General features: G+C 44.2%; 1 non-coding gene across 1 annotated transcript; it reads right to left on the bottom strand.

Annotated features, from left to right (window-relative positions):
- Positions 1–3,619: 3,619 nt before the first annotated feature.
- Positions 3,620–3,686, bottom strand: TRNAS-GGA (transfer RNA serine (anticodon GGA)). Its single transcript has one exon. It is a non-coding gene; the product is annotated as a tRNA-Ser (tRNA).
- Positions 3,687–5,940: the final 2,254 nt, after the last annotated feature.

Below are 5,940 nucleotides of genomic sequence, written 5' to 3'. Positions count from 1 at the left end.
GTTGCATTCTCTCTGCAATAAAGGGGAGCACAAGTTAGCCTGCATCTGTGACCCCCTGATAAAAGGCAGCATTGCTCTCCTGAATGCAGAGCTCTTGCAATGGAAGTGTGAGCTCTGCAAAGAAGTGTGGAGGCTGCAGGCCAACAGACATGGCTAGAGGGAACAATGAGCAGAAGAGTCTGGAAAGAAGGAGTTGTTGTAGCCCAGTACTTCTGCTGCAAAAAAACCCACCCAGAAGAAGCCCCACCACTGGTTGCCAGTAGTGAACTGGGAGGTCAGCAGAAGCAGAGATGGCCGGTATGCAATGGCAGAGGATTTGGCAGAGGTGATGGTGAGGGAGCACCTCACTGAGTCTCCTGAGCCTGCCTCCACCCAATCCCCTGGTCATGCAAGGCTGTCATTGGGCCTGATTTCTCTTGTGTGGCCATGTGCTCTGGGTCCACCTAACACCCAAACCCCAGCAAGAGAGAGAAATTCCCAATCAGGAAGAATGAATGTGTTCTGCTTTTAAGAAGTTCCCTGACTCTCTGTCTAACTGCCAGCAGCCAACAGAGGAGAGACTGTGGAGCTAAGCAAAGGGTATATATAGCATTCTGAACCCATAGAGCAGAATGGGAACTCTTGGCAGCCAGCAGTGCCTGTTAAGCTTTGGACCCCCCTCCACATTGGTGTTTCCAAGGCGGGAGCATTCTGCCCCCACTATTGCTTTGAAGTTTTGTAAGCAGTCTAATTGAACAGAGACAGGCTATCTGGAAATGTACCCGCGAACTTCCATGAACACCATGAATGTTCATGGAATGTTCATGTCAGTTGCTCTGCAATTAAATCGCTTCATGAACCATGAACCGACCAAAATTCATGATGAACTTTAGTTTGTGAGCTGATTTGTGCCCATCCCTATTTCTTGCGTAGGTAGCTAAAAGGATCGGGTGATAGGTGTTCTGAAAGATTCTACCCAAGATCCAGGATAGTCATTGCCAGTCAAAGTAGACAAAACTGGTCTTGATAGACCAATGGCCTGAGGATATAGGGCAGCTTCTTATGTCCATGTGGTGTGAGAAATGAGAGGTTAACACAGTGGCCTACCTAAGAAAAAAGCCCGTCTTTGGCCTGGAAGCCCAGGAGATGCTTAGAAAGCAAAAGAAAGAAAGGAGTAGCTTTGGACTTCTTCCCCTGTGAGAGTGAGGCTAGGCTCACAATATATCCTGAAAGCAAGCAAACAAAACTATATAGGGGATGAGCAGAGCAACTTGATTGGGAAAGAGAACTCTACAGATTAGGGAGTATATATAAGTGTTGGGAGACAAGAAGTGAGGACCCTTGTGGGGATGGCCTTTGCTTCCTCCCCTCTCCCCCAGCACTTCTCTGTCGCTCTCGCTCCCTTTGTTGTTCTCCCCACCTCTTCTTCATCATACATCCCCCCTCTTTTTCCTTTCTCTCACTTTTTCTGTTGCCCTTGCCTGTCTCCAGTTTTGGGGCCTTGGTGGTGATGGGGAAATGTCCTGCTGAAGTGGCTCATTGGCTGAGGAGAGTGAGAGAGCAGTAGCTTTTGCTCATTCTTCCATGCTCTTCCATGCTCTCCTTTTGCTCACATGCCCACCTCTGAAGAACTGTGTCTCTGCATGGCCTTGGGTCAGCCATAGCTCTGGCAGAGGTTGTCCTTGAAAGGGCAGCTGCTGTGAGAGCCCTCTCCAGCCCCACCCACCTCACAGGGTATCTGTTGTGGGGGAGGAAGGTAAAGGAGATTGTGAGCCGCTCTGAGACTCTTCGGAGTGGAGGGCGGGATATAAATCCAATATCTTCTTCTTCTTTTTTTTGTAAACCCAACCTTTGTTTACTTATAGGATTTTTCTGGAAACCTGGGGATACCCCCAGGTTTGTAGAAGTATCTGTTATGTGTTACATGGTTCCAACCCACAGATTTAAGTATCTGCAGATGGGGCCATGTTGACTATTAGAGACATTGATAACCACCCTGATGGTTTTTCTGTAAATGTGTCAAAAGCATCCCTGTTTCTGGCACCAGCTTTCACCTTTTTCTGTCTGCAAGATGCTGGCCGAGCATGCTCCAGAACAGATTGTTTGACAAGCTGTGTGAGATGCCATGGCTATAAGTTTCCAATGGAACTTGCCGCCACACGTGACTGCTGACAGGCCTCTGACATCTATCTCAATTGCACCTACAGCCTTAATAAACTCTGATTCTTTCCAGGTAATTGCTGATAGCTTAAACTCTGCTTTTTTTACTCAGCAAATTCTAGAGTTGTGAGCAGATGCACTGGCAGGTTTTCAGATCTCTTGTGACAATCGAAAGCAGCTGATGCGTGTTTTCGAGATGTAGCGGAAGTCTGCCAGAACATGACTTAATATCATAAACAAAGCCAGTCAGTGGCAGCTTTTGACCTTGTGAAATCAGAAAAGAATGCTGTTGTGACCAGAAAATCTAAGGAAAGGTAAATGAATGTATGCTCTGTGAGCTATAATTTATGTTACCGGCCTGTTTCAAATACATATTATTCATTTAACTAAATGGATTATTACTCTTATTGTTTTTTATTAGTAGTAGTACTAGTAGTAGTGCAAGCAGGGGACTCAGGAGGAATTTGTAGAGGGTGATAAATGATTTGGAATCCCTGGCACCCCATGCATACCCCAATCTGCCCTGCCAGGATTCTTTAAACTCTTGGAGTAGGAGTCCCTGACCTTTTTGAGCCTGTGGGCATCTTTGGAATTCTGACACAACCACAAAATGGCTGCTACAAGAGACAGAACTACACAGACACCCAAAGGAATTCCAAGTACAGGGGGGGATGGGGCTAATTTTTAAAAATACATTGGGAAAGAGGAGTGAAAGAGGCAGTAAAACCAAAACTAGGGATGCAAACAAAAAAACCCCAGGAATGTTTGGATCTGGATATACTAGACCCCCCAAAAATCAGTATTTCCAATATTCCCAAATTCCAATATGGGTATGGTATTCAGATTGGAGATTTCTCGGGAATCATCATCATCATCATTTCTTTATACCCTATGAGAATCATTATAGTCAGTAGGGAATCTATCTGGGGATATCCAGGAGTCTTGGGGAACTGTTTTTTGAGGTAGAGGCACTAAATTTGCAACTTAGCTGCTGGTGCCTCTCCTTAGTAGAACCTACAAGTTTCAAAGAGGTGATTCAATTCTATGGGCCACCAAAGAAGATGCCCCCATCCTCCATTGTTTCCAGTAAGGGAAGAAAAACTGCAAAGAAAGAAAAGGGCAAGAGCAGAACAGAGAATCTCTGCAGTAGAAACTGAAGTGGGGATTTTTGCAATTCACAGAGTGCTCAGCAAAACCCAGTATCATAGTAGCAATGCCAGCTCAATGAATCCAAACAAGGGAGGGAAAGACCAGTACAACACTCTGAAGGTGTTTAAAGGGCTCACAGTCCCTTTAAAAGCCTTCTGTGGGTTCCTTCTATTCCACTTTGAAGCCATTTGAGCATATGAACATATGAAGCTGCCTTATACTGAATCAGACCTTTGGTCCATCAAAGTCAGTATTGTCTTCTCAGACTGGCAGCGGCTCTCCAGGGTCTCAAGCTGAGGTTTTTTCACACCTATTTGCCTGGACCCTTTTTTGGAGATGCCAGGAATTGAACCTGGGACCTTCTGCTTTCCAAGCAGATACTCTACCACTGAGCCACCGTCCCTCCCCAAAATCAGCATTACATTTGAACATATGAAGCTGCCTTATACTGAATCAGACCCTCAGTCCATCAAAGTCAGTATTGTCTACTCAGACTGGCAGCAGCTCTCCAGGGTCTCATGCTGAGGTTTTTCACGCCTACTTGCCTGGACCCTTTTTAGTTGGAGATGCTGGGGATTGAACTTGGGACCTTCTGCTTACTAAGCAGATGCTCTACCACTGAGCCACTGTCCCTCAAATGTGAGCCCTTTAAATGCCCTTTAACTGCAGTAATTCAGCGTCCCCAGATAATCTCAAATATTTTGGGGTTTATTTAGGATCAGTTATACCGGAGAGCCAAAATGATCCTCAAATGTATATTTGGCTGAAAAAATAGCTTGAAAATAATGCTAAGATATATTTCCAGCTTGGATGTACTAATTGCACACCCCTAACCAACACTGTGAAGGCAGCTACTGTTGAAGCAACATGATTTTAATCTGCACAGGCAATCAGATCTCCAGTGGCCTGTCAGAAGCTGTGCTGGGCAACAGCCCCACCTAGCCCTACACACTTTCTGAAAATATTTGGCACGGCACCACAAAAGGTTTTGGCAGGCACTGTGTCACCCGCAGGAGCTACACTGGGAACCTTTCTTAAAGGACTGAGCAGGCCAATTTCCCCACACTTCTGCCCCACTCCCAGACTTTTGACTGAATCTTTGGTGTTCTTGACACTTGTGCTCTGCCCTCATCAGGTTGATTTTTTACGGAGCAATGTCACATTTTTCTGCATTTCTAGAGAGTCCTTGGGGAAGATTATTTCTACTTCTGTTTGTTGGGTGACTTTCTCTGTTTTTGCAGTTGCTGCAAGCCATTTTACTATACATATTAGAGAATCAATGTGGCATAATGGTTAAGAGTGGTGGACTCTAATCTGGAGAACCAGGCTTGGTTCCCTACTCCTACACATGAAGCCTGCTGGGTGACTTTGGGTCAGTCACAGGTCTCTCAGAACTCTCTCAGCATCACTTGCCTCATAAAGCGTCTGTTGTGGAGAGAGGAAGGGAAGATGATTGTAAGCCACTTTCAGACTCCTTTGGGTAAAGAAAAGTGGGGTATAAAAACCAACTCCTCTTCTTCTAGATATTTTACTATACTTATTGATTTTATTACTGTTCTTGTCATTATTTAATAACAACATTTATACAATGTATTTCAAATACTTTCTGTATATATACAGGACTATTTTAAAAGCATTTTTTAAAAGAAAAATTCAGGTTCAAAGGGCTTTGATTAGGATCAGGGTAATTCAGAGCAGGGAGAAGTTTAACTCTGCTACTCTTGCACAATATTGCCTATTGACATACACACCCTCCCACTGGCCAAATATTCCTCTACGCTTTGGAGGAGAAAACAAGGGGGCAAAAGATTGGGACACATATTTTCCCCACTTTTAGGGCTAATTGTAGTGCAAAGAGTTTCAATGAGCAGCTCTCTGAAGGGCTGTGATTATTATACTCTGTCTTCCTTCTGAGCCAGGGATTCACATGCCTGGAAATGTACCTTTAAAGGATGTGGAATGATCTTTGTCTCATCTACTGTAGCCACCAAATCCTGCTCTCTTTTTCACTCAGCTCTGTAAAGACTGTCTTCTGTTTGCTTACTGCTTAGGGAAAAAGTTAAAAATCTTTTACTAAAGAAGGGAAACTGGCCAAATGTGATCCATGTGATTGCACTTTGGCCAGTAACATAGATCATTATGCCCCTGGAGTTTTGCTCTGTTGAATTCCTCAGTTGATGATATCACACCAGATATTCTTGTGAAAACCTGATCTTCCAACTGCTGTTCCATTCATCTTACTATGAGAAATGTTTTTTTAAAAAGTAAGTCATGGAAGGAAGGAATGAGATATCTTCAGTCTGTATGGCAATACCCAGACTAAGCAGAAGACATTCTGATTTTTGTGGGCTGAATGGCTGTGATGGGCTGAGCAAGAAGACGCAATTGGAGAAGTAAAAGGGATCTAAGAAAGAAGGAGGAAGGGGACTGAAAGGGTGTTGAGGGGACAGAGAACAACAACAACAATAGAAAAGGCTAGGGATTTAGTGAGGGAAGACCAGGAGGAGGAATGTGAGAGAGGAAAGAAAAATGAACAAGAAAGAGAAAGTCCACATGGACAAAAGTTGCTGAGCTGAGACAAGATGAAATTCACTTATGTTTTGAAATAACTTGCTAAATATTAGGGGGGAGGCATCTGGCAGTCATAAGCTG

This window comes from Heteronotia binoei, chromosome 11 (genome assembly GCF_032191835.1).
Source record: "Heteronotia binoei isolate CCM8104 ecotype False Entrance Well chromosome 11, APGP_CSIRO_Hbin_v1, whole genome shotgun sequence".
Lineage (NCBI taxonomy): Eukaryota > Metazoa > Chordata > Lepidosauria > Squamata > Gekkonidae > Heteronotia > Heteronotia binoei.
This window is presented reverse-complemented; position numbering and strand designations above follow the sequence as displayed.